At 45.5% G+C, this 27,138-nt stretch overlaps 2 long non-coding RNA genes across 2 annotated transcripts in view; both read right to left on the bottom strand.

Moving 5' to 3' along the window:
• LOC147256823 (uncharacterized) overlaps nt 1-2,089 on the bottom strand; it is a 50,508-nt gene extending 48,419 nt beyond the window's left edge. The window contains exon 1 of the long non-coding RNA XR_015117419.1: nt 2,033-2,089. This is a non-coding gene — a long non-coding RNA (uncharacterized LOC147256823). The remainder of the gene's footprint in view (nt 1-2,032) is intronic.
• Nucleotides 2,090-2,123: 34 nt separating this feature from the next.
• Nucleotides 2,124-27,138, bottom strand: part of LOC147256821 (uncharacterized) — a 142,328-nt gene continuing 117,313 nt past the window's right edge. Inside the window, exon 3 of the long non-coding RNA XR_015117418.1 lies at nt 2,124-2,141. This is a non-coding gene — a long non-coding RNA (uncharacterized LOC147256821). The remainder of the gene's footprint in view (nt 2,142-27,138) is intronic.

Here is a 27,138-nt window from a genome sequence, read left to right as displayed (position 1 = left end):
TCAGCAGTTCACCCTGGATGGGTTACCAGTCCATGGCAGGGCCATCAGGCGCAGTTAAGCCTGATTGATGCTTCTGCGTCGCGTCGACGCGGACCCTACGCCGTAGCCTGACGCGCGCCTCCAAAAAATCCTGACTACGCATTGCGTGGTGACGTAAACGTCGAGGACTGTGATCGGTGCGCTCAGAACGTAATTTCCGGTTCAGTCGCAGCCCTATCATCGCAGCACAACAACAACACCGCCATTTTCAAAGTTTCTGTGGTGAAAGCTCCAAGAAAAAATGGACCAAGCCGAAGAAAGGATTATCGAGGAGGTGCGCAAATACGACCACGTCTACAACTCCTCTTCGCGGCACTGTGGTCTGTGAATTGTTGTCCGTGACCGGAAGAAAACCAAGGAGTCTGACAAGAGCCCCTCGTAAACAATACAAAGACAAAGCCACACCCCCTAGCGGCTTGGCGGTGAATTGCAGAGCAACGCGTTCCCTGGACGCAGAACTATAAATGCTCAGTGACGGTGGCACGTCGACGGCGTACATAACTCAGGCTTTAGGGGTTCAGTGTCTTGGTCAAGGACACTTGGACATGGTCACCAGGGGAAGATGGGATCAAACCAGCAACGTTTTTTTTTCCATTTATTCTCATATTATTATGACTTTTTATCATAAAATTACAACTTTATTCTTAAAATTGCAAAGATGCATCGATTCTCAGTGTGGCCCTTATCCTCCGCCGTAACAACTGTGCTTTAGTTTCATAAATAATACACCGATTTTCTAAAAACCTCAAACTTCCCCAGCTGAAGCCTATTTGATCCATACAACTAAAAATCACACGCGTGAAGCTTTGACATGTGGATTGTGTGTTTGTAAGAAATGCGGCTGACAGATTCCCGAAATGTCAGATTCCCAGGAATGTCAGTGTTGTTCGGTTTCTGCTGGAGTAAGTGTGTCAGCTAGTTATGTTCAGACTCTTATTGTTCTTGTCCCGTCTTATTGTCTAATTTCCTGTCCTGATGCCAGGGGTGCCATTGGTTCTCATAGAACCCCATTTTGAAAACCTCTGCTGGGAACATCTTTGGATCGGTTCTGTTTGTCTGCAGGCTGATTGCAGCCGGGCCGAGCGGTACCCTGATACATTACAAACAATGAGAATTCACTCCACTGGTAGTTGTTGTGGTCACTATGACTGATCACTGTTTGGTGAAATATTTTCACTGTGGTTCCTGTGGTTTTTTTCTTTGCTGTGCTTCACGGATTATTCGTAGGATCAGTACCACGAGATGAACCATCTAGATTTTGAGGGGGTCCTTTTTCATCTGTACCCAGGGTGACATTCTGGTGCTCCGCCCTCCTGCAGCACTGAGCCCCTCCGTCACACGTGGAGTTATCGCTCACATATTTTTACATGACACCAGAGGGATGCACCGTAACATGTGGGCCAACCATGCAATCGCCCTAGTTCTCCCTCCCCCTGTGACCCAGAACCAAGTCCTCATCTGGCATCCCACAGGCCAGTTGTGTAAATTCGGACAAGCACCGAAGCCAGAGGCAACACAGGCAATGAACCAGTACCACATACACACACACACACACACACACACACACACACACACACACACACACACACACACACACACACAGACTGCTGCTCCACATGTATACTAATGGTTAACATGTTCACTCATGTCAGGTTTGACGTTTTTCCCTCTGTCGTGAATCACCTTCCCCTTGATGGAATCGGAAGGGGGAATGGGAAAAGCAGCTCCTGTGTCTTTGTTCAGCTCATTTAGGAGGTGGCGCAGGAGTGTGCTGCTTGATGTGCGATGATAGAACTACTTTCTAGTGTGACAGCAAAGGCTAATGTGTACACATGTACAAAGACGGCGTCAGTGTGTGCTGATGAAACACATCATGTTTATTCTGTCAGACTCATTGTTTCTAATGGTCAACCTTCAGTTGCTGTTTCAAAACGCATTTGTTACAATCTCAGCCACTGTGTGTGTGAGCGAGTTTGTGTCTGTGCAGGCGTACCTCTCTGCTTGTCTTTCTGTGAATTCCAATAGAGTTGCCCAATGCCGGGAGTCCTCTGGCTCTATTTCATCACAGTGGGGAGCAGCACTCCAACTTTGATCAGAGGAATCTTTAAAGAAAAACAAAAACAGATCTCAGCTGGAAATATTTCTTCCAAACTCCACCAAACGATATCAAACTGGGCGCCAACTCAAAAAAAGCTCCTGTACACACAGTTATTGCAAATAATTTGAGTTGTACAGTAGGAGAGAAGAGAAAATCATTAGAGAACTGCCTGCCTGCTTCTTTTGTGTTTTTATACACACACACACACACACACACACATGCTCTCTAGGCTTCTTTTATCGTGTCAAACCTGTCTATCATTCTCATAAATCTTGATTTGATGTTGAATTGCATAATATTTGACTCTGTGTATTCTAGCAAAGCATAATAAAATGAGCAGGACGGCCTTTAGGCTGAAGAAAATGAGAGTACAAGTGGAAATGTGTGTATGCCTCACATCCCTCTGGCTGAGATAATCGCTCACATAAAGGGAGGGGCTTCTGGTTATTGTACGTGAATGCATGCTCAGACTACAGGTTCTGCGTGTCCCATCACACCATCGGGCGAGTAAAATAAAAAAACAACCAGGGTCACCACATTGTCCACGCATGCTCAGTCCAATGGCGGGGCCACTTTTATGGCTTGATAGTGGGGAATGTGCAGGACAGAACAAAGACCAACTTTGGGTCACTTCTTGAGACTTCTTCACTCCAACCACAAGGAAGGAATGATAAATGTGTGCTGCACTGGGATGTTCACATGCTGGACAGTAACAAGTGCCGAATATCACCCACAGAGCACCTCAGGTCACCATCACTTGGCCTGATCTGATGGTCGATGTAGGGATGGTGGGTTCTTAGCGCTATGCTGAGGTTAGAAGGGTTCCCTGGACAACTCACACCAGAAGATAGTTCACAAGGTCATCTATTTGAGCTGTCTACCAGTCAAGGGTGCCTCCTCCAGCTGCATTTTAAAGCTTAAAACACAGTCCCACCAAAACACAGCCTCACATCTGCTTTTCTCTCACAGCGTTCCCAGCATCCATGTGGGGGAGCTCAGAGCCAGGATGCGTCTCCCAATGGGTTTCACACCAACGAGGAGCAGCAAGAGGGCAGAACATTTTGGTGAGTTTGAATCTTTCAGGGTCAAAAGTGACCATTTACTTCTAATACGTGGTCACTTTATCCAACCAACGCTTTGGTCAGTCGTGGAGGCTGCAGCTGGCCCCGCTGCTGGCTGACACCGTCAAACCTGACCGACTTCCTCAGAGGAGTCTCCACAAGAGGAATGACAGCTGCTGCTGATGTTTGTCACATTCTTACCACTCAAACTTCACTCCGAGTGTCGCATTTTCAGAAATGTGACACCTTGTTTTGGACTCTGCACATGGGATCACCTGAACGGCACTGCCGCCATCAGTGGAGGCTGTGAGGTGACGCAGCGTGTGAGCGCAGTCAGATGAATGATCCAACCTCTTAGAGTTGTCTTCTTTCATTAAACTATATGACAGTTGGGATTTTCGTACAGCTGCAACTCAGACTGAAAAAAATGAAGTTACTGCATCTTTGGGTCATCCATCCATCCATTTTCTTCCGCTTATTCCTATCAAGGGTCGCAGGAGGGTGGAACCAATCCCAGCAGCTACGGGTGAGAGGCGGAGTTCACCCTGGAGAGGTCGCCAGTCCATGGCAGGGCCAACACATAGAGACAGACAACCATTGGCTCTCCAAGCCACGCCTACGGTCAATTTAGAGTCTGGATTAACCTGGTCCCTCTTGATGTCTTTGGACTGTGGAGGAAGCTGGAGTACCAGAGAGAACCCAGCAGGAACAGGGAGAACATGGAGACTCACACAGAAAGACCCCGTGCTCCAGCCGAGACTCGAACCTAGAACCTTCTTGATGTGAGGCAACAGTGCAAACCACTGCACCACCGTGTCGCCATCTTTGGGTCAATCAAACAAAATATTCCTCACTATTTTGAAGATAAATAAGTCTTAGCTTCATGCACATTTGCTTTGACTGAGCGACCAGAATTCTGGCTGAGCCTCAGAAGGCCCACGACATCTCACATCAACATCTGAACTGCAAAGGTTCACGACTGGCCTTCATCTTTGCGTATGTCGGTGTGTATCAAAGGACTCTCTCCTCCATATTATTTCTGATGGTATTATGTCAGATTAAGAGGCATTACAAGTGCGTTACAGCGCAGCGTGGGAGCACAATAATTATGATGATCACACCTTACATGAAATAAAACCTGGTTGCATTAACTTGGGGTTGTTTATGGTCAAAGAGTCAATGACGTGGTGTGAAACTACCACTTTTCTTGCCTGTTGATGTGATGTAAATGATTTTATCCATAGTTCTAATTATTGTCGGCTTGAAATGCAACGCTGTGCACCTGCAGAAGGTTTCCACATGTTCTTAGAGCTGCTTTGTACCAACACACACATTTGTGTGTTTCAATCAGAGTGGTTCACACCTCCTATCCAGGAGGCTGTGCAGACATCATTAGTGTTTACAAGGAGCTGCGCTGGTGTGTACAGGATCTAAGAGACCTCCGCCTACGTGATTAGTCAGGTATTCCTCTAGCTGAGGATTTTATTATTGGTTCAGTTAATGATGTATTCAGTGTAGAACACACACACACACACACACAGACCATCCACATCTCCACAAGTTATTCAGGATTCCAGTTCAGTCCAACTGTATTTTCCTGCTTAACCCTCAGGCATTGAGACTGTGAAGGTTTAGTGTCAGTTGTTTTATTAATGATATGATGCCAATATGGAATGGTCATTCAGCTTCAAGGCTACTGGATACTACAAGTTTTTTTCTGGAACGATAATATTTTTATACTCACCATCCATCATAACATGAGATAATGAAATGGGCTTTGGTTCAGCAAACATTGCTATGAATACACTGAATTAAAGCGTGACCATCATGATTGACACCCCAGTCGTCAGCCCTGACCTGACATGTCAATCATTGGCTCTCCATGAACTTCCCACTGGCTTGATAGAGAAACTCTGCAGCAGCAGCAGTCCATCCCTGTGCGTCTTTGCGCTATGATTCCGACAAAAAGCTCAACTCTAAACAAAGGAATGCCCCAAAAGTGTTCACAATCAGTGTCAGCACACCTGCCTTCAATGAGAGGAGATGAGCTCCGAACATTTGGTCCGAATAGTTGAGAGAGAGACGAAGAGTTGAAGGGCTCAAATATATCGTCGAGCCGAGAGCAGCGTTTACTGGGCAACTGGGAGGAACCCTTAAAGCTGACTCACTATTGGCTGATGTACATGCAGCATGATTCAATCCGTGGAGGTGACAATAAAGATGAAGTTTGAATCTTTGCATGAATATATCTAGTCAGATCGGAACTGCCCATCCGTCATGAGGTTCTTTATACGGTGAGAACATCTCCACGAGGTAATAAAAACAACGTATTTGTTGCAGCAGGTTTATGTGAAGGCTGGTCTCGCCTGTCTGACATCATAATGCAATGCCAAAAGTTGTTTTACTTCTTTTAAGAGAATCAAGTTTTCTTCTGTGTGGGGGAGGGGTCTCTGCAGGTGATGCCATTAGAGAGGTAACCTAGAGACAGGAGTTGTGTTGCCACGTTCAATAAAGAATTTCACTTCGAAGCGTTCCTGATTAAACACGATATCAAGAATCATGTACTCGTCCAGTAGCCTGCATGTTCAGGCAACTGTCAACCTTCTTTTAATCATTCTCCACCTCGGAACCGTCACTCATCAGACATGTGACACTACGGCCCGCAAAAGACAGAGAAAATGAAACGACAAGAGCAGTTTCCTCTCGGCAACACTTGTGGATGAAAGGAGGAAAATTGTGAAAGGAATATTTGGAAGTGAATTAAGGGGCTATCACCATAAAAGCCCAGTAATGTGTCTAACATTTGGATGTGACTCTTTGTGGTTTGGTCTTAATGATTTTGGAGAATTTCTCTCACCTTTCACAAATTCAGGAGCTGATTTAGGTGCTAAAATCTTTTGTGGAACACTCTGAAAAGAATTTGAAGAGTCCAACAATTGGAGGGACTCTTCTTCATCGGAATTTCGCCTGGGGGGAAAGGTTAGGAGGTACTGTTAACCTCAAGACGCGCTGTGAAGCAGAGCCCTGTGGTTCTCTGGAAGGTGTGATGGGGAGGCTCGTGGGCCTTCGCGCCACCGCTGGGCTCAGATGTGAGGTAGACCGGAGGCTGAGTTCAACCAGCAAAGACAAATGGACCAAATGCTGCCTTCATGTCAGCGCTCCACCCTCTTTACCTGCACGCGCGCACACACACACATGCGGCTTAAAGCTACGTGTGACTTGAGTCTTCAATTCAAAGATTCAGAGTGTTTGCATGTAATGTGCCTGAACTTCGGCCTGTTTGGAGACTGCGAGAGAGAGACAATGATCCTGGTCCCAGTGGGACTGAGCCCCGGGCCGGTGTGATAACAGGGACGCCGGACCAAACATGCCACATTCCCCTCTTCATCTCATGCTTTCCAGCTCGTGCAACAGAACATTTGCAAATGTCCCACTTTGTAATTCAGAGGAGCAGAAGGAAATGAAGGAAGAGGAAAGTCAACAACAAAAGCCTGTTTGCTTGTTTCGTGGATGTGTTCTGCATTCTGGAATAAACCGGTTGAACCTCAGGTAATAAAGGAGGCTTGTAGGAGTTTTGCTTCACAAATCACATGTTTCCCACACAGCTGTTGCCAGCAGAGAAAACACTTCACATACAGAGAAACACTTCATTTGCCGTGGAGTGTTTATAGTGGAGTGGATCTGTTGTACTTGACAATACATTAGTGGATGATGTGTTACAGTGATTACTACACTGTGTAATAATAAAAAGGCTTCATGAGTGTGTATTTCTTTGGGGCTTGGAGAAGTGTTGTTTAGAATTATCATTAAAGTCCCACAACCAAACCATGTTCATGTCTACAAACTATCATCATCTGATCGTCTCTCTTCACCTCCACAGAGACACTCCATGTGTAGCGTGGACCATGTATGGAACATTTAATTGTATGCGATTGTGTAACAATACCCACTGACATTTTAAAATTTTTGTCATTTTTAATATGAAATGACTGATGACGTTTCAGTTCGGAACTGATAAGATGAAACACATTTTCGTCCAGCCGCTGAGACGTGTGACAACGCAACTGCCTGCTCCGAACGGCAGGCGAAGGCATCACTGCTCCTAATGTTGTCTTCCTCAGAGTTACAGAAGCATCATTTCCTCCAGGGAGAAAGAACAAAACAAAACAATGATGACTGCACGTTGGTCTTCCTGTTCACACTGACAGGAAAATTTCAAACTTTATTACAAATCACAGATCGCACAGTTGAATTCCTCAAATCCACTGGACTAAAGGCACGTGCCGATGATTACGGCTGCAGCTGCCTCTTTTTAAAGAATATTTCACTCTATTTTGTATGTTGTACATTCATGAACCAAAATGACTCTCCATTCTGTGTGACGTCGCAAGTGAATCAGAGGTTTTTTATTTAACTTTTATTTTAAACCCGATGGAGTTGGGATTGTTGTTGTTTTTTATACATAAAAGAAAAGTGTTGTTTTGAGAAAGTTCCTCTTTTGTCCTTGTGTAAGTGCAGAAGAAACAGACACACACACACACACACACACACACACACACACACACACTCACACATGGCTCAGTGGTCTAAGTATATAATTGAAGGTGACACAAATATGGGCGACTGGCACATCAACAACTTTTTACATCTCCTTAATCAGAAGCAGTTAATGGCACACTCACATAAATTAAAGAGATCACTTGTCGAGGGCATTATAATAAATTACCGTACACGCCAACGGTTGAACACACACACACTGCTATGAATGAGACAAGTGAAACAGAGAGAGAGAGAGAGAGCTGTCAGTCCAGCCAGGAAAAGCAACAACAGCAGTGAGGCAGAAACACTCCAGATGTCACTTGGGTGTGTAACTTGTGGAGATGTGGATGGTGTGTGTGTGTGTGTGTGTGTGTGTGTGTGTGTGTGTGTGTGTGTGTGTGTGTGTGTGTGGTGTTCTTTAACTGTATTTATGGGATCAGAAATCTTAAGAGCCCACTAGACTTGTGTGCCTGAGATGATTTGTGGAGCCTAAATGCTGAACCCTGGAAACGTAATGACTGTTTAAGGATGAAGACTTGGTTCTAGGGTTGAGAGTGGAGTCTTTCTGCTTCTCTGAGAACATGAGGGTCCACACGTCTATGACCTACATTTTCTAATCACATGATGACCTCGTAGAGAACAGGACATCTGGACATGGACACGTGTGATTGCTCAGGAAAACACAAGTTACTCAACACACACCTTCTATACTGAAGGAGATCTAAACACACAAAAATGTGAAATGTATTCCATATTATTATTCCATACTATTTATTGGTGTGTGTTTGTGCTGAAGAGCTACATGTCAGAGCAACACAGCTCACGAGTGATCGTAAAGGGAGTGTTTATCAATGAACGTATCACGATGAGTCCCACAATAGTAATACCGTCTCTCACTCTCACTCAGTCTGTGTGTGACTCTGCCCTAAAGTACTCTTTTGGGACCCCCTGAAACACACACACACACACACACACACACACACACACACACACACACACACACACACACACACACACAAACACGCACGCACGCACGCAAAGATTCCTCTGTCAGAGTGCTTCACTTCACTCTTCCGGGTCACCGGTAGGTCTCTCACATCATGCACCACATCAAAGTGTGAGTGTGTGTGTGTGTGTGTGTGTGTGAGAGAGAGAGAGAGAGAGAGAGAGAGAGAAGGAGGAAGCGTGGTCAAAATGATTGTATTCTCAGGCAGTGATTGAGGGTAGACCAGTAAGAAGTGTATAACAATTGAGGACAATTTGAATCAAATTATCCTCAATTGTGGCTCCAAAAATTTTTCCTCTCGCTTTTTCACATGAGGAGGGTATTAGTGAGCACACACACATTCACTCATATTAACCCACTGCTGCTAATTAGGAAATTATGTTAGGACGTGTATGGCACGTCTTCAACATGTCTGAGTAGCACACAGAAGTGCAAACGAAGGTGTAAGCTTTCTGCTAATGAGCTTCAAATATTTGTCAAACACAGCAACAAACAAAGGGAATTCACACATTCGTCTCATTGGAAGAAAAACCAGTGGAGGAAGTTTAGGCAATTAAAAGCATGGACTCAACCAAAGCACGGCTTACTATAATTATCAGTTTCTGTGATAATAACAATAATAATAATAATAATAGTAATAATAATACTCTAAAAAATAATAGCTTTAGAATTTTATGACAGTTATAATAATAATAATCATTATTATTTCATATTATTGTATAAAATGATAACAATTTGCATTTTAATTGTTATTATTAAAGGTAATAATTATTATAACAATAATCATTATAATTTCTAGCACATTTCAAACAAGGATTGCAGCTAAAAGCAATTGCACATGCAACAGTGTTAAAAAACAGAATAATCACGGAACGCAACAACAAAATATACACAAGGAAAAAGGGATTAAAAACGTACCAACTAAAAATAAAATAAAAAAACAGAGATACCATAACTTCTTAAAAATATTTTTGCAAATGCCATAATTATAAAATGAAATAGAAGAATAAATAGATATTAAACAGAAATTCAAAAAGACAATAAAAGGCAGAGAAAGCAAAAAAAAAAGTAAAAATAAATAATAACCAAAACATGAAATAAAAATAAGTACAAGACGTATCAGTAATTAGTTACAAGCGAAGGCCTAAAAATGAGACTTGAGCTGCTTCTTGAACGATCTACAGAGGTTGCTTCTCTGTTCCAGACCACTGGTGCGTGAAAACGAAACACTGCTCCACCATATCAGCATCACCATCCAGGCTTAAGACCTTCCTCTATGACAGAGCCTTCAGTTAGGACTGGTTCAGGTAGCTCTGAACCATTGATAGCTATGCTGCTACAGGCTGAGACTGCTGGGGGACACATCAGGTTACATGGAGCCCTCCTCTCCTCTCCCTCCTCTCCTCTCCTCTCTTCTCCTCTCCTCTCCCCTCCCCCTCTCTCCTCCTCTCCTCCCCGCACATTTTTGGAACTGTCACTGCCATTACTTGTTGCACTTTGTAGTTTGGCCTTGGTGTCTCGCAGTCTCTCTGTGTTTCCACAGATCCACCAGAGCTCCAACCGCCGCCTGCATCGCCCCCCCCCCCCTATTCCCTACTGTTACACCGGCCTGCGCTCCCCTCCCATGAACCAGTCTGCCATCCAGTCCCCCATCAAGCTGGCCTGCTCTCCCTGCCTCCCCTTCCATGAACCAGTCTACCATCCAGACCTCCCATCAAGCTGGCCTGCTCTCCCTGCCTCCCCTCCCATGAACCAGTCTACCATCCAGTCCCCCATCAAGCTGGCTTGCTCTCCCTGCCTCCCCTTCCATGAACCAGTCTGCCATCCAGTCCCCCATCAAGCTGGCTTGCTCTCCCTGCCTCCCCTCCCATGACCCAGTCTACCATCCAGTCCCCCATCAAGCTGGCTTGCTCTCCCTGCCTCCCCTTCCATGAACCAGTCTACCATCAAGCTGGCTTTCTCTCCCTGCGCTCCCCTCCCATGAACCAGTCTACCATCCAGTCCCCAATCAAGCTGGCTTTCTCTCCCTGCCTCCCCTCCCATGACCCAGTCTACCATCCAGTACCCCATCAAGCTGGCTTGCTCTCCCTGCCTCCCCTTCCATGAACCAGTCTACCATCCAGTCCCCCATCAAGCTGGCTTGCACTCCCTGCCTCCCCTCCCATGACCCTGTCTACCATCCAGTCCCCCATCAAGCTGGCTTTCTCTCCCTGCCTCCCCTCCCATGACCCAGTCTACCATCCAGTCCCCCATCAAGCTGGCTTGCTCTCCCTGCCTCCCCTTCCATGAACCAGTCTACCATCCAGTCCCCCATCAAGCTGGCTTGCTCTCCCTGCCTCCCCTCCCATGACCCAGTCTACCATCCAGTCCCCCATCAAGCTGGCTTGCTCTCCCTGCCTCCCCTTCCATGAACCAGTCTACCATCCAGTCCCCCATCAAGCTGGCTTGCTCTCCCTGCCTCCCCTCCCATGAACCAGTCTACCATCCAGTCCCCCATCAAGCTGGCTTGCTCTCCCTGCCTCCCCTTCCATGAACCAGTCTACCATCCAGTCCCCCATCAAGCTGGCTTTCTCTCCCTGCGCTCCCCTTCCATGAACCAGTCTACCATCCAGTCCCCCATCAAGCTGGCTTTCTCTTCCTGCGCTCCCCTCCCATGAACCAGTCTACCATCCAGTCCCCCATCAAGCTGGCTTTCTCTCCCTGCCTCCCCTCCCATGACCCAGTCTACCATCCAGTCCCCCATCAAGCTGGCTTGCTCTCCCTGCCTCCCCTTCCATGAACCAGTCTACCATCCAGTCCCCCATCAAGCTGGCTTGCTCTCCCTGCCTCCCCTCCCATGAACCAGTCTACCATCCAGTCCCCCATCAAGCTGGCTTGCTCTCCCTGCCTCCCCTTCCATGAACCAGTCTACCATCCAGTCCCCCATCAAGCTGGCTTTCTCTCCCTGCGCTCCCCTTCCATGAACCAGTCTACCATCCAGTCCCCCATCAAGCTGGCTTTCTCTTCCTGCCTCCCCTCCCATGACCCAGTCTACCATCCAGTCCCCCATCAAGCTGGCTTGCTCTCCCTGCCTCCCCTTCCATGAACCAGTCTACCATCCAGTCCCCCATCAAGCTGGCTTGCTCTCCCTGCCTCCCCTTCCAGAAGCTTCCTTCTTCAACTGTTAACATTTCCATGTTTCCCACATTCTGCATTGTAAACTCTTTTCTTGTCTGTACCAACATCTCCTGCACGTCTGTCCCTCCTGGTGAGGGATCCTCCTCCCCTCCTCACCCTGAGGTTTCTCAGATTTTTCCCTGTTAAAGGTTTTCTATGGAGTTTCTCCTCAGTCGATGTGAGGGTCTGAGGGCAGAGGATGTTGTTATGATGCCATGTGAAGCCCTTTGAGACAAACTGGTGGTGAAAACGGGCTCTACAAATAAAATTGCCTTGCATTGCCTTGCCATATTTTTGTAATTCCTTTCTGGCGCATTAAGCCGACCAGCACCAGAGGAGCTGAGAGGTGGGTCGGAACACACTCAGACAGACGGTAAGATGCTGCTAAACCACAAAGGGCTTTAAAAACAAGTCAAATGATTCTAAAATCCCCCCTCAATGCTACAGGAAGGCCATGCAGAGATGCTAAAACTGGGGTCATGTGACCTCTGACCCTGGTTTTGTTAAAAATCTGCCTGCTGGATATTTGCACAGGTTGCAGCCTGTCAACACTTTTTTTTGGTAGATGATAAGAAGGGCGTTACAACAATCCAGACAGGAAAAGAGGAATGCATGCATCAGCTTTCTGGCATCTTCCAGGGGAGGTAAGGGCTTTGATGAAAAAAGGCAACCTTTGTAACACTGTTGATATGAGATTAAAATCTAACTCAACAATGTGTCAACAATGACAGCCAGGTTCTCTACTACAGGCTTACTCTGTACCATCCCATGACCCAGTCTACCTTCCAGTCCCCCATCAAGCTGGCTTGCTCTCCCTGCCTCCCCTCCCATGAACCAGTCTACCATCCAGTCCCCCATCAAGCTGGCTTGCTCTCCCTGCCTCCCCTCCCATGAACCAGTCTACCATCCAGTCCCCCATCAAGCTGGCTTGCTCTCCCTGCCTCCCCTTCCATGAACCAGTCTGCCATCCAGTCCCCCATCAAGCTGGCTTGCTCTCCCTGCCTCCCCTCCCATGAACCAGTCTACCATCCAGTCCCCCATCAAGCTGGCTTGCTCTCCCTGCCTCCCCTTCCATGAACCAGTCTGCCATCCAGTCCCCCATCAAGCTGGCTTGCTCTCCCTGCCTCCCCTCCCATGAACCAGTCTACCATCCAGTCCCCCATCAAGCTGGCTTTCTCTCCCTGCCTCCCCTCCCATGAACCAGTCTACCATCCAGTCCCCCATCAAGCTGGCTTGCTCTCCCTGCCTCCCCTTCCAGAAGCTTCCTTCTTCAACTGTTATTAACATTTACATGTTTCCCACATTTTGTATTGTAAACTGTTTTCTTGTCTGTAACAACATCTCCTGCACGTCTGTCCCTCCTGGTGAGGGATCCCTCCTCTGATGCTCACCCTGAGGTTTCTCAGATTTTTCCCTGTTAAAGGTATTCTAGGGAGTTTTTCCTCAGTCGATGTGAGGGTCTGAGGACAGAGGATGTTGTTATGATGCCATGAAGCCTGGAGACAAACTGGTGGTGGAAACTGTACGAATAAAATAGCCTTGCTTTGCCTTACCACGAGGCTCCTCAGTCCACTTCAAATCATTTCTCGCCGTGCACTAGAACCACTTATCAGAATTTCTGGCTTGTCTTCATTTAATTTGAGAAAAATGTCCCTCATCCACTGTTAAATGGTAAACAGACATTTTATCAAAGGGCTGAGAGCATTTGGGTCACTTGGTGCTACAGAAAAGTACAGCTGAGTGTCGTCAGCATAAAAGTGGAAATTAATTTCACAATCACAGATAATTTTTCCAAGAGGCAGCCTGTGCAGATCGTGACAGCACACTTTTGCTTATTCTTCCAAGGTGTTCCTACTCTGCAATTTCCTCTTAGTTTTCAAATGAGCCTCCATGTCGAGCGCTGACTTCAGTTTGAAGTTGAACCCGTTAACCCGATCATTTAAAGGACACACATGCAGAGAGAGAGGCAACGCATTCACTCCGTATTGTTTTGCTGAATCAGGGACAGACATGTTAAGAAGCTCACGGTCGTGACCTGGAAATGAGTATCGAGTCTTCTCAACGGCGATATTCAAGCCTCTGGAGGTTAAAACGTCTCCGGTATGGCCACCATTGTGGGTTTGCCCAAAGGAAAGCTAGAGCTGTTTAAACTCCCCAACCTTGTTGTCAGAGACATAATCATTATTATAATTAAAATAAACAGAAATTAGAATTCAGTCATGATGAGTGAAACAGACTGACAGTAGTGCTGATATCTCAGGGACGAATAAGGCTGAGTGCTTCGGAGGCCCATAAATAGTTGAAGCAGAGGAAACCAACTTTTCCTGTAGGATAGCCTAATACTCAGCGATGTAAATAGCTGCCAGATTTGCTCCTCTCTTTCCCTCTCGTGAAGTGTGGATAAAGCCTTAATTCGGAGTAGAGGCAAGAAGGGCAGCAGCATCTGAGCCAAGCCAAGTTTCTTTTAAGAAAATAAAATCTAGTTTTCCTCACAGATGAGATAGAGAAGGTCTTATTTGTGTGAGCTCTGATATTTAACAGAGCCAAGTTTAGTTTCTGTTTATGACCAAGCGCTTCTGCAGGGTCAAAACTTTTCAGGGGGACAATTACCAAGTAAAATTATCTCTTCAAAACACTCTTTGCTTTGGTCATCCTATTTCTCCCATCGTTACCACAAATTTAACAGGGAAACCACAAGAAAATCTATAGGGGACACAAGGAAACAATAGGCGGTAGTAGGGTCACTGCCATGATAGTCTGAATGGGACTTCTGCAGGATGGAGACAAGGATGGACAAGAAGAGGGGTAGGGGCCCCCGTCACTAGGATGATGACCGTTTGTGCTAGACCTGAAGAAGAGGGAGTTCCAGGTGGGAGTAAGTGATGTTCGCCGCCAGCTTTTGAGTGCCCAGTCTGTTGAATAAAACCATCTTTGTTTAAAAAAAAATGCTGCGTGGCTCCAGAAAAGATTAAAATTGGCAATAAAACCAGCATTATGTGCTGCGCAAGCTACCTGCAGTCAAGAGTGACGAATGAGTAGCCGTGCCATGACTCTTAAACCTTGGCCCCACTGACCCACCTCCCCAAAACATCACAGTCAACAACCACCAGACCTCCAGTTGTGTCGCCTCACTAAAAACAGGGCCAGAGTCAAACGTTTGCTTGGCTTTCAGGAATTCAATTTTTAGTAGTACCAGCTCTTCGTAGTAGTAGCTAGTAGTACAGTATTTAGGCTAGAAACCAAGTTAAGAGATGTGTTATCGTGGCTTGGTGTCAGCCGGCAGTCAAGTGATTTCTAATACGTGGACACCTACTACCTCAAGACAAAGGGTCTCTTCACCTTTGAGCTTAATGTGCCAGAAGTTGCTGCAGTGGGGGGGGGACAAAGTGGCTGACTATTCAACCAAGCTAAGCTGATTTTACAGGTGTAAATATGTGCAGCTTAGCACGACCCCTTAGCCACTGAGCCATAAGCTGCACTGGGCGATGGACGGACGGTCTCACGTGCTACCACCTCACCTCCTCTCATCCTCCCCTACTGCTTAGAGGCTCGGTGACAACTTGATTGATGCCTGGACGCTGCTCCCGACTCGAGCCTGGAACCTGGTGATTCGATGGCTATCTCTGCACCGACCTCTGTGATTCCACACTCACAGCGCTCCACACACGCTGCAGGGCCCAACCATCAACTCCCCTCCCGACCAGTGACCTTAACCGCACGTCGGAGGCTCCATAAAGAAGCAGTGCTCTGACACACCGAGGGTCTGCGCCGCCCTGGGTGGCCTTTTCACTGGTCACATGCATTCACCTGTCCAGTTACAAGGTGTGGACTGTGCCTCTTTCAGCTGTGAGTCCCCTCATCCTTCCTCTCCTCATCCTCTCTTCCACCTTCCCACCTTGATAGTGGGTGACAGCATTACCAGAAACATTTGCCTCTTTTAATGGAATCATACAGTGTTTCCCTGGAGCCGCATTCATGGACATCTGGGTGAGCTAATCCATGTAGGCTGCAATGACATGGCTCATCCGCAGTCTGGGCAGACAAAGGCAGACTTCGTTCAGATTTTACTCTTTGAAAAACTGTGGTAAATCTGTCCTGAGCAGTGGTCCCACACCAAGTGTGTCCCATGGTGCAGAGCATTTCAGTAGACTCCTTGGCTTAAACCCCTGGCTCTGCTCCACCTGCATGGCACACAACTTTGGCTTCATTGATCATTTTAATCTGTTTTGAAACCTATCCTCCTTTTACACGGCTGATGGAATGCAGTCTCGCAGACTTGGCAGCTCGTTACTGGCGGCTAACATCCAGCACGCTGTACAATCTACCCCATGTCACTGACCGTATACACAAGGCCTATTATGGCAGTTGGTTGTCCAGTTACTCATAACTGCTCCCCCCATGGGCTCACGTTCCCTTTCTCATGATCGGTTTGCACCATCAGCTCCCCTCACAGCTTCAGGAATTTAAACAAGTTTCCAACCTCTCATGTGTGGAACATCAGGACGATCAAAATACTCCCATCCCAACCACGTCATTATAACCAAAAGAAGTAGTCAACAGCAGGTACCGGCGGGGGTGAAACATCTGTCACCCGCGCCAGTTGTCTTTTTCCTCTGCAGGAGCAGCTCCTATTGAGTGCCCCGTTAGGATGGCTCTACTCAATATCTGGTCCATTATCAATGAGTCTTTTATTCTCATAGAGATATTTATTAGTGAGAAATTGGATTTTCTCTTCCTCACTGAACCATGGCGAAGGACCCAGGAGTTTTCAACCCTAAATGAACTGTGTCTCTCCGCCTACAGTTCCATCAGCACACCAAGGCTGTCTGGCTGTGGTGGAGGACTGGCAGTGATTGTTAGAGACTGCTATCACTGCTGGACACTTAGCCCTGAGACTTTATGCTTTTATGGACTTTATGTTGCCAAAACTGGCCGGTTAAAGCATTTTTTATTGTTTTCGAATCTATTGCCCTCCCAGCTCTTCTTTATGATTTTACTGACTTCTTGTCCACACTTACCAAGTTTGACAAAGTTTTACTTACTGGTGATTTTAATTTTCTTCTCTGTGACTCCCTCTAAGATTTCACCTGATTTTTTTTTAATACTGCAGACTCTTTTAACTTTGTGCAACAAGGTTCTCGTCTCACACATTCCAGAGGACATACTGGACTTAGTTTCATCACATTGTCTAATCATTGACAACGTTTACCTGGAGGATGTCCCTGTGAGTGACCATAAATGGGCGCTATCTGCTGTTTCCTGTGACATGGATCTGCTGCCGGAGCACAGCTGATAAATCTGTGGCTCTATTTGACCAGTGTGCTGTCAAATTGTAAGGAAGCCTTGGTCCTAGGACCGCTTAGTCTCGAAAGCTCATTTCAGCAAACAAAAGAAACTCAAAAGTTTTCTGAGGATATAAAAGGAATGGTCTCTCCTACTGTCCCACATTCTGTAGTATTTATTGCAATAACTTTCTTTCATGATTGTAAATAAAGTCAGTGAGCAATTCTCCTCCTTAACGAACCATCCCACCATTAGTGCTTCCTTTTGCACAGCCGTAAACTCCTTCTTGCTGTTATTTTGGAAGACGACACAAAATTATTGCCCACAATTAAGCCTTCCTGTGGCCAATTTCACACTCTACCCCATCTCTTTTTTTTTTTAGAAGTTTTCAGTTGAATTGGCTTCACCATTGTTTCCATGATAAATCTCTCCTTTTCATCTATTCCCACCCATTTTAAACAATCCTCATTCCCCAATCCAATAATTTACAGACTGATATCCATGGCCATTCATCTCAAAAGTGCTGAAGAAAGTTGTTGCCTTCCAGCTTACAACTTGTATACAAACGTAGTGTCTTTCTAACCCTTTATAATCTGGCTTTTGTAAACTTCTTTCAACCAAAATGTCTCTTCGCAAAGTCACGTGTGATGTCAGGATGGCTGCAGATGATGGAAAATGCTCAGTCCTGGTGTTACTTGACCTCAGCTCGGCTGTTGCCATGGCGGATTATAGTGTCCCTCTGAACAAACTACAACAGTAGGTGGGTATTTCCGGTACGGCCTTGGACCGGTTCTCCTCCTACCTTTCTGAAATGAGCTTTCAGTTGCCCTGGGGCAGCTCATGTCAGACTCAGGCTCCTTGTCCCATGGTGTCCCACAAGGCTCTGTACTGGTTTGTAAGCTATTTCCCTTTGGCCAAATTATCACACAGGTGCAGTGGCTTCTCTTAATTTTTCTTGCTGATGATATCCAGTTATATTGTTCCTTTAAATCTGGTGAACATTATTGATTGAAAATGAAAAAAATTGCAATGCACATCTTAACTATGTGGTGCTGAGCCAAACCGTAAAAACGGGAACTAAGGAAAAAAGATGAAGGCCCGCAATTCACTTTCAATGCTGCAAATAAAAACATTTTTGGGAGCATTATTGATTGACCACTTTACTTGACTGTCTGGACTCTATTAGATTTTGGATGAATGACTACTATCTCCAGTTGAGCAAAAATAAGACAGAAGACAAAGATGTGGTACCTCTCATTAAACAGATTTTGTGGTTTTTAAGTGATAATGTGCAGTGTAACCTTTGTAACTAAATAATAATAATAATGATAATAATAATAATAATAATAATAATAATAATAATAATAATAATAATAATAATGAAAGCCAGCACTCATGTTTCTTCCAGCTGAGGAAGCTAAGTTTGAGATGGACATGATCATTCCTGTCTTCACTTCACATCCTCTGTATGACTGCAACACTTAGTTGACATGTCTGAGACAAACTTCTGTGACCTGTCGATACCAAGCGTTCACGCTCACTCCTCTTTTATGCTCCCTTCGCTGGCTCCCTATCAACTACTGTATTCCATTTGGTGCTAACTTTCAGGGCTTTATGAACCTCACACCCATTTCAAAAACACAAGTGAGAAAGTCTTGCCCAAACTCTGGAATGCTCTCCTTTATCTTTAACATCCTTAGAATCCCGTGATGTTTTTATGAAGCTACTCAAATGTTTTTTTTACAGGCAAGACAGGCTTTTGGTTCAGGCGGGCTGTGAATAGCTGCTCCGTGTTAATTAAGGCACCCTAACATTGACTGTTGTCGCTGCTGCCTGTCAAACCAGCACCAGCAGTTATTTTGTCATCATATTTATGAGGTTCTCTTATTTTGTGTTTTATTCATAGCTGTAAAGCACTGAATCTGTGAAAAGGTGCTAAAGGTTATTTACCAACATAAAAAAGGTTCTATTAGATTTTATTGTTACACCATAACATTTTGAAATGTTTTCCTTTGCTGTGTGTTTTATCGGTGTCTGTGCTGCCCTGCCACAAGTCGTCCTTGGCTACTCTCCAGTCACAAATGAGACACAACATGAAGCACGCAGCCTTTATCTCAGAACACAATCAATTCCCTCTGAAGGTAATGAAATTCTATTGGCTCGACCAAGGTGTTTCTGTATGTACTGAATGGAAACAGAGTTAGAAATCATTACAGCCATTTGCTTTGACAGCTCTTGCTGTCGTGACAGGAACCAAAAGGCTTTCTGCCTGCACAGCATCCGTTGTCTCAGGGGACCGTGAACAAGAGAAACGGCCATTACAGACACAGAGCTGCGCAATCGAGGAAAAGATTTTTCTCTTGTCAAAGGAAAAACCGTCATTGTTAAATAACTTCTCTCTCCATCACTATTACCTGATGACTCGATCAAAAGTAGTCCACTGAATGGAACCAGTCCCTCTTTAGTTGCAATTTAGAGCACATACAGAAATGTGTCTTTGGTTTTGTGTGTGTGTGTGTGTGTGTGTGTGTGTGTGTGTGTGTGTGTGTGTGTGTGTGTGTGTGTGTGTGTGAACGGAACAAATCAATTCAAAACACAACTGAACCTCTGAACCTGTCACAATAAAGCAGCACAGTTCACATTCCACAGCTCAACATTAATTATAATTTTAGACCTGTTTGATGTAGCTGGTTCCAATCTCAGCCACCAAGAAAATCACAAGTAGCCTTTGCATTGTCAATGACTACCAAAGGATTTGTTCAGGTTGTGAGTGAATGGGATCGATCAAGCTGCGCTCTACATTTACACGTCAGGGCTGTTGGTCATGGCTACGCCTGCAAGCTTGAATCCAGGGCAACTCTACTATGTTGGAGACACTTGAGCGTCACGTCCAGAGAGCTTCTTCAGCTCTGAGGGACTAAAGGGGGAGTCTCAGCTGTGATGCCTCTTTGGAGTCATTGATTAATGATTGATAACTGAGTCCAATTGATTTGTTAGTGCTACTGGCTGTTTTATCAATGGTCATTTGAGTCACACCAATGGTTGTTAATTGTCTTTGGAAGGGATGAAAGGACAGCATTGTATGGGAGGAATGAATAAAGTCCCCAACCCCCCCCCCCCCCCTCCATCGTCTCCACTTTCTTCATTAATCTTTCAATAATCTGTCTGTCCTGGCCTGAGCAGTTGTCCCTCCTGTGCTGGGCCATAGAGTTCTCTTTTTGATGTTCTTTTTCATTTTTTCACAGAAATTCATCAGTTTGTGCATTTCTCACTACATTTTGGTTCTTGTGGTGGTAGCCTGCACACCCTGAAGAGGTTTCCTGTCTTACAGCACAGACCAAGTTTCTCTGACAGAAACTCTTACTGACCACTGAATTAACATGTTCAGTAGACTTGCACGTTGTGGGTTTTTGACCCAGAGATCTGTTGTCTGTGTCTCCGGGGCTACAGACATACAGCAGGTCCGTCTGTGACATGAAACGTGAGAGCGGTGACGGATGTTGCAGTGAATAAACACTGTAATCACTTGGAGCAGCTACATTGACCACATTAGTCGCACAAGACAAGCGTGCGACAGCGCGACAGATTGCTATTGCGTTCACTGCTGGTCTATTTTTTAAACACCAGATACTCCAGAGATCATCACGCGTCGCGGACGGTCTCAGCGTCTTCCAGGTGTAAAGCCTGAGACACAACAACGCTTTTGTCTGTGAAAACTCTCATTATAATGGAAATAGGTGCTCAGACAGGGTCCAGCAGAGATCAAATGTGGTCGGGACTCAAATGTTTCTATTGTTACGCATTGTTCACTCAGAACACCTCCAGTGTTGAGGAATATTTTAATGAATATTAAATGAAGGAAACATTATCTGAGGTGGTGATGAATGGATCCGCTTGTAGGTACTTCTGTGTGAAATACACACTTATCAGAACGACAGAACTAAATCCACCCTGAAAATAGAAGCCACACAGGACCCCTTATAGATCCTATAGTACATAGAGGCAGGTCCAAGTGACAGGTGGATGCGGGGCTGGTGAAGGGGAGCAGCACCAGGGAGGAATCAGATCTCCATCATCCATCGTCATCTTCCACTTATTCCTTACTAGTAAGGGTCGCGGGGGGGGGGGGTGGAGCCTATCCCAGCATCTACGGGCGAGAGGCGGGGTTCACCCTGGACAGGTCGCCAGTCCATCACAGGGCCAACATACAGAGACAAACAACCATTCACACTCACATTCATACCTACGGTCAATTTAGAGTATCAATCAGCCTCGTCCCCAAATTGATGTCTTTGGACTGTGGAGGAAGCCGGAGTACCAGAGAGAACCCAGCAGGAACAGGGAGAACATGGAGACTCACACAGAAAGATCCCGCACCCGAGCCGGGACTTGAACTCAGAACCTTCTTTCTGTGAGGCCACAGTGCTGACCACTGCACCACCGTGCAGCCCGAATCAGATCTCTGTATAGATGACATGCTCGATTCATGAACTTTGCCCATGATTGGTTGAGGATGACGCAGGTGGGACTGGAGCCGGCCAATGGCCTGATCGCACAGGAGTTCTGTGTGTTTCATGCACGAAGCTCATTTGGGATACATGTAAACAATCAAGTCCCATCATAGGACAGCGTGAGTATCATCCGGGTCCAGTTTCAATCCTTAACAGCATAACTTTGTGGACAAGGCTTAAGAGATGAAGTGAGTGTGAAATGTTCATGATTTGCGGTGAACACTGTGGTCTTGTTCAGGTCACTGATGCTACAGCTGATGCTCCCAACCACTTTTCAACAGACAGGAACTACAAAAAGTAAATGTTCACGTTTGCTGTTTTAACGAATATTACACACACACACACACACACACGTGCACACACACACACACACACACACGTGCACACACACGCTCAGCCCTACAGTTGCTCATTTCTGGCCTTGATGCACCAGAAAATACTTCATGCTTCAAACCGCTAACATGTCTGGTCACCTAAGTGATTTAAGAGTTATTGAAAACTCAATCTGGTCTGCTGGAATAACCGTGCATAAAAAAAAAAAAAAAAAGTCAAGTTCCCAAACCACAGGCTGATTATTCAGATTGGCTTGAATAAACCAGCAAAAGACCAAGACAGATGATGGAACACTTGAGGAAGGAAAAACCGATAGACTGATTCCTCAGACAAAGTGAAGGAGACAGCTTAAATTATGATGATGAAAATTACACTGAGTGTATATAAGCGCCAAAATGAGTGGAGGGAGGCCGTTTCCTAACAGGCTTTTCTTTGGTGATGGAGACTGAAAAAGGCAATTAAGGCACATACACATTCTTGGTTTCCACAAACATGTAAGCATCCATGAGAAATCAGTTTTTAAGAGGAAGATATGTGTGTCCCCCCCTCCATGGACCCAGCTGAACAATGTAGAGGGACACTCTGTGGATGTGCTCTCAGATTATATATTACAGTGATTTATTATTATTTTATTATTATTATTATTTATTATTAAATTCTGTGTCGAGAGCTCCATGTTTTTGTCTCCAACAGCTCTTGAGGCTCTTTGGACGAGTGAAGGCAATTCTGCTCCCTGCAACAGCTCGGAGCTGTGACCTGCCAGAGGCCCCAGCTCGTCTCCCCACATGTCCCCGTGCACTCCGCTCTCACCGCCCTCGACATTAGGACAGGGGGACGGGGACGACCAGTGTGTACTGTGTAGCGGGCATCTGTCAGCCACATGCTCTCAAGTGTATCAAATGATTACACGTAATGGCACAAGAGTAATGGTTAAGTTGCCACCGAAGACATGCACACTCGTCCCCCGGGCGTCTGTTCATATCCACTTCACATATCCACTGACAAACAGAGAGCAATGCTGGAGACCTGGAGAAAGCAAAGTTCTCCAAAGGTCAAGAAGTCAAAAAGAGTCTTTCGACAGTGGCGGTGTGAATAAAGTTATGACAAGAACATTCACAGTAAAAGTCATCATAAAACAAACTGTAGAAGTGCCGTATTTTCAAATAAAGTGAGACTTAAGAAGACACAGAATGATGATAATCAGCAAAAGCTCTCTTCTGAAAAGCTGGAGATTTGTGTTTCAACAAGTCTCTGATGCTCCAGGTTTCTGAACAGGAGCCAAAGAGGTCATCGCCAGTTTACATCCTCTGGATGGAACTGTCACTGCTGCCTGAGGCTCCCCAGTTGCCAGTCCTGTCAGTGACGTGCTGGACTCTGCTTCTCTTTGGTAGGAGTTGATTCTCACCTGTGTGAGAATGTGAAAGTGTTGTGCTGAGAATGTGGAAAATAAGAACACACCATCGTCTACATTGTCCCATCATTGTGGATTTGCCTAACAGCATCATTTGGAACAAATGGAATGTATTTATTACATGGATGCAACATTCTGGAGAGAGACCTTGATGTAGAGCATCCATGCCTCCGCAGCCTGTTGATGGGAATATGAATGGAACAGTCAAACAGCTCATGTCCTCATTTATTATCAAGCTGTCCTTGTTGGCACAACAGTCGTGTCATTGTTATCATTATTATGTGCAGCCACTCAATCCCATCGGCAGGAGAAAATCACCAGCCTTGAAAATCATCGTCATGTTTTCAGTTTTTTTCTGATTCTTTAATTCAACCATGTACTGATATTGAATCGTGAGAGATAGAGCAGGTTTAAAATAAATGAGATGAAGAGCTTGTACGCTATAAACATGTTGTGTTCGTTTGGGAGTGAACACACGTGAAAAACTGATAAGAAATGAACTCTGCAGAGTCAGTTTCTGGTGCCGCTTTGAAAAGTTGGGGAAAATCAACAACATAGAAACAAACTGCATGAGCAATCAAATCCTGCTGGGACTCCGACAACTCAGGGTTGTGCACGTGCTAATTACACATGAGTTTAGTGGACATGTCCCTCAAGAGCTAAAGAAATTAGGAAAAGCTCTTGGTCATAAAATGGGATTAGCAAATGGACAAAGTGGGAAACTGCACCAGGACTCGAGCCCCTCGGGGCCCCAGAGGCCCAAGGTGGGCTCTGTCACTATTAGTTTGTCCTTATTTTAATTGAAAATTATTTTTGTAAAATATATTGCACTGTATTGTAATGCAATGTATTAATCCAGCCATTGATGCTTTCAGGAAAGAAGTCTGGGACTTAGTGTCTTATGACTGTTTCTTTTGTGGCTCCTTCCACCTTTCTGGTACTAATGCAGTGCCATTATTAGTAATTATGTTGTTGTTGTTGTTTTTTCAATTAAGCTCTGAACATTTAGAATCGAAAATAACAAATGTCCAGCTGAAATGGGCATAATTAATGAGTTCAATGGCCCAAAAAAGCTGAGGAAATACAAATGGGAGCCATAAATGTCAGGTGATAGGTCAAGGGAAGTGACAAAAGAGGATGAAAGAGAACTGAATAATGAAGGACGGAGTAGCAGGATAAAGGGAGGACATAATGGACAAAAATAAGTGGACAAAGAGAATAAAGGGGGACAACACAGTGCAGGAGAGGTCAAGGGATGGAGAGAGAAAAGAATGGACAGTAGAAGCAGATGAAAGAGCGTGGTGAAGGAGCATGGACAGAGCAGAGGGAAAGAAAGGGAGTGAAAAGGTTGGAGGTGGAAAAGTGAAATTGAAAACTAAAACAGGAGGACAATCAAAAGTGGAAGAAAGCAAATAATTAAGAAACTGATTTGCAGTTCCTCTGGAGAGATTCATCACCCACAATGGAACAGGAAAATGTGACGGTAGAATTTACTTGAATTGTTGAATCACAGGAGCAGAAAGCAATCAACAATCAAGCGACGGGCCGCTGGAGGACATTTCTTTGACGAGGCCTCAGCCCTCAAAGGGACAATTTGTAAGCAGCTGATATTTTGGTTTGGAGGAGAACAGATAACTTCTCACTGAATTTAGAAATACTTTTTATTGACCACCATGAACTTTCCAGACATGCTAGTCATGAATCCTGAGGTGTGAGTGTTCTGTTCAAAAATGCAGATGTTTTCATTCTTCTTGTTTGCGATGCTTCATGTTAATTCCAGATGTTTTGTCTGTTTAGTATATCAAATATTAAATGTTCAATTGGAAATGTAGAAACATTTGAAAAATAGGGGGAGGTATGAGCATGCTGTTGGCGTTCTTCACCCCTTCTGCTTCCTGTGTGCAGCAGTTTTCAGCGTCCCCCTTCTGAGGTGAAACAACAGCAGCCCCTAAGCTTGTGAGCAGCGACCAACACACTCAAATTCTGATTAAATCATGGTATAAGACAGGTCATTGTAATGTTTTGGTGAATATTTCAAAAGCGGCACAAAAAATATGAATATATCAACCTGTTTCCTGATGAGCAGGTGGTTGACCCGTATGTGAGCGTCCAGGAGCGCTGTCGCTGCTTTCTGGGTTCATCTGACACAGAAGAAAGGACCAACAACCACGACTGGCTATGGAAGACTGCACTGCGTGTAGGTTGATAAGTCAGACAAAAATCTAGAAATATAGTAGATTTAAAGACACTATGAAAATACTAATATTTGGTCACTAATGGTCCAGAACGCTGCTGCCCCCCTGACTAGAACTGGTAGCAGAGACCAGGTCTCTCCTGGACTGCTTCTCTGCATGGCTCCCTGTCAAATTTAGAATAGAATTTAAAATTCTTCTTCTACCATCAAAGTCCTCAACAATCAGGCTCCTTCATCCCTGACAGAGCTCCTAGTCCCCTATGATCCAGCTAGAACCCTTCACTCCCAGGCTGCAGGGTTCCTGCTGGTTCCTAGAGTTCTAACAGTAGAACGGGAGCCAGAGCCTTCAGCTATCAGGCTCCCCTCCTGTGGAACCGTCTCCCAGTTTCAGTCCAGGACCCAGACCCCCTCCTATGTTTAAGAGCAGACTTAAGACCTTCCTTGTTGATCAGGCTTATAGTCAGGACTGCTTAGGCTGCTATAGGCTCAGACTGCTGGGATCTCCCATGATGCACTGGGCTTCTCTCTCCTCCTCCTGTCCTCATGCTGCTGGAGGAGGCTCCAGACCTGAAGAGGCTCCAGCTGCTCACGTCCCCGTCTGTCCATCAGTCTCTCCTCCTTTCTCTCCCTCTTTATCTCTGTCCCTCTCTTTCCTTCTGTCTCTCTGTCTTCCTCCATTCTCTGTCTTTGTCTCTGTCCTGCTCTCCTGCTCTCTCTCCGTCCCCACTGATCCTGGATCTGCTCCACCTTCCTGCTGGTAAAGGAAGGTTCTGGTGGCTGCTGTTGCAGGATGTGCTGCTGATGGAGAATTGTTGGGTGGAGGTTCATTGAAGGAGGGAGGTGCTGGACCTGCTCTACTTAGACAGAGTCAGGACAGGACTTTGGTTGGGGTTTGGTACAAATAAAGCTGACTCGACTAATTAAAGGCAGGCAGCTAAATCTGAACTAGAATGTTCCAGGCATCAAAAACTTGTACAATGTCCAAGAGGACAGGAGCTTCATCATCAGACATCTTATCCTTGTTTTAACTTCACTCATGTTTGGGATCCCACTCTGAGCTGCTGAAGCTCTTGGGATGGAGTGAAGACGTTGGTCAGTGAGACGTTTGTGCTGAGATGTTTCGTTCAACTTCATGACAGAGCAGCTGCTCATGCTAGTCCACGCTGCCAGACATGCAGAGCATCTGGCTCTTGAAGTGACTGGGATTAAACTGGTCAACTGGCTCCCTCTCAGCAGAACTGTGCTTGGCTCTCAGTGAGCTGCTGCACTGGACTTCTATGAGTCCACACGGGTGTGTGTTCAGTTCCTCTGTGTGTGTGTGTGTGTGTGTGTGTGTGTGTGTGTGTGTGTGTGTGTGTGTGTGTGAGAGATGGCCACAGTAGGTTTAGCGTGGTGTGTGTGTCTCCAGGGATTGTGCTCTCAGCCTGTTGTGGGCCACTTGTAAAGGAGCCAATAACTGTTTAAAATCGGAATCATCAGGGTCTCATTAGTGGCCCTTCAGTGCAAC

This window comes from Aulostomus chinensis, chromosome 8, assembly GCF_037954235.1.
Source record: "Aulostomus chinensis isolate RoL2024-O1b breed Wild chromosome 8, RoL_Achi_v1.0, whole genome shotgun sequence".
Lineage (NCBI taxonomy): Eukaryota > Metazoa > Chordata > Actinopteri > Syngnathiformes > Aulostomidae > Aulostomus > Aulostomus chinensis.
Note: the sequence above shows the minus strand (reverse complement) of the source record. Positions and strands in the feature narration are given on the sequence as shown.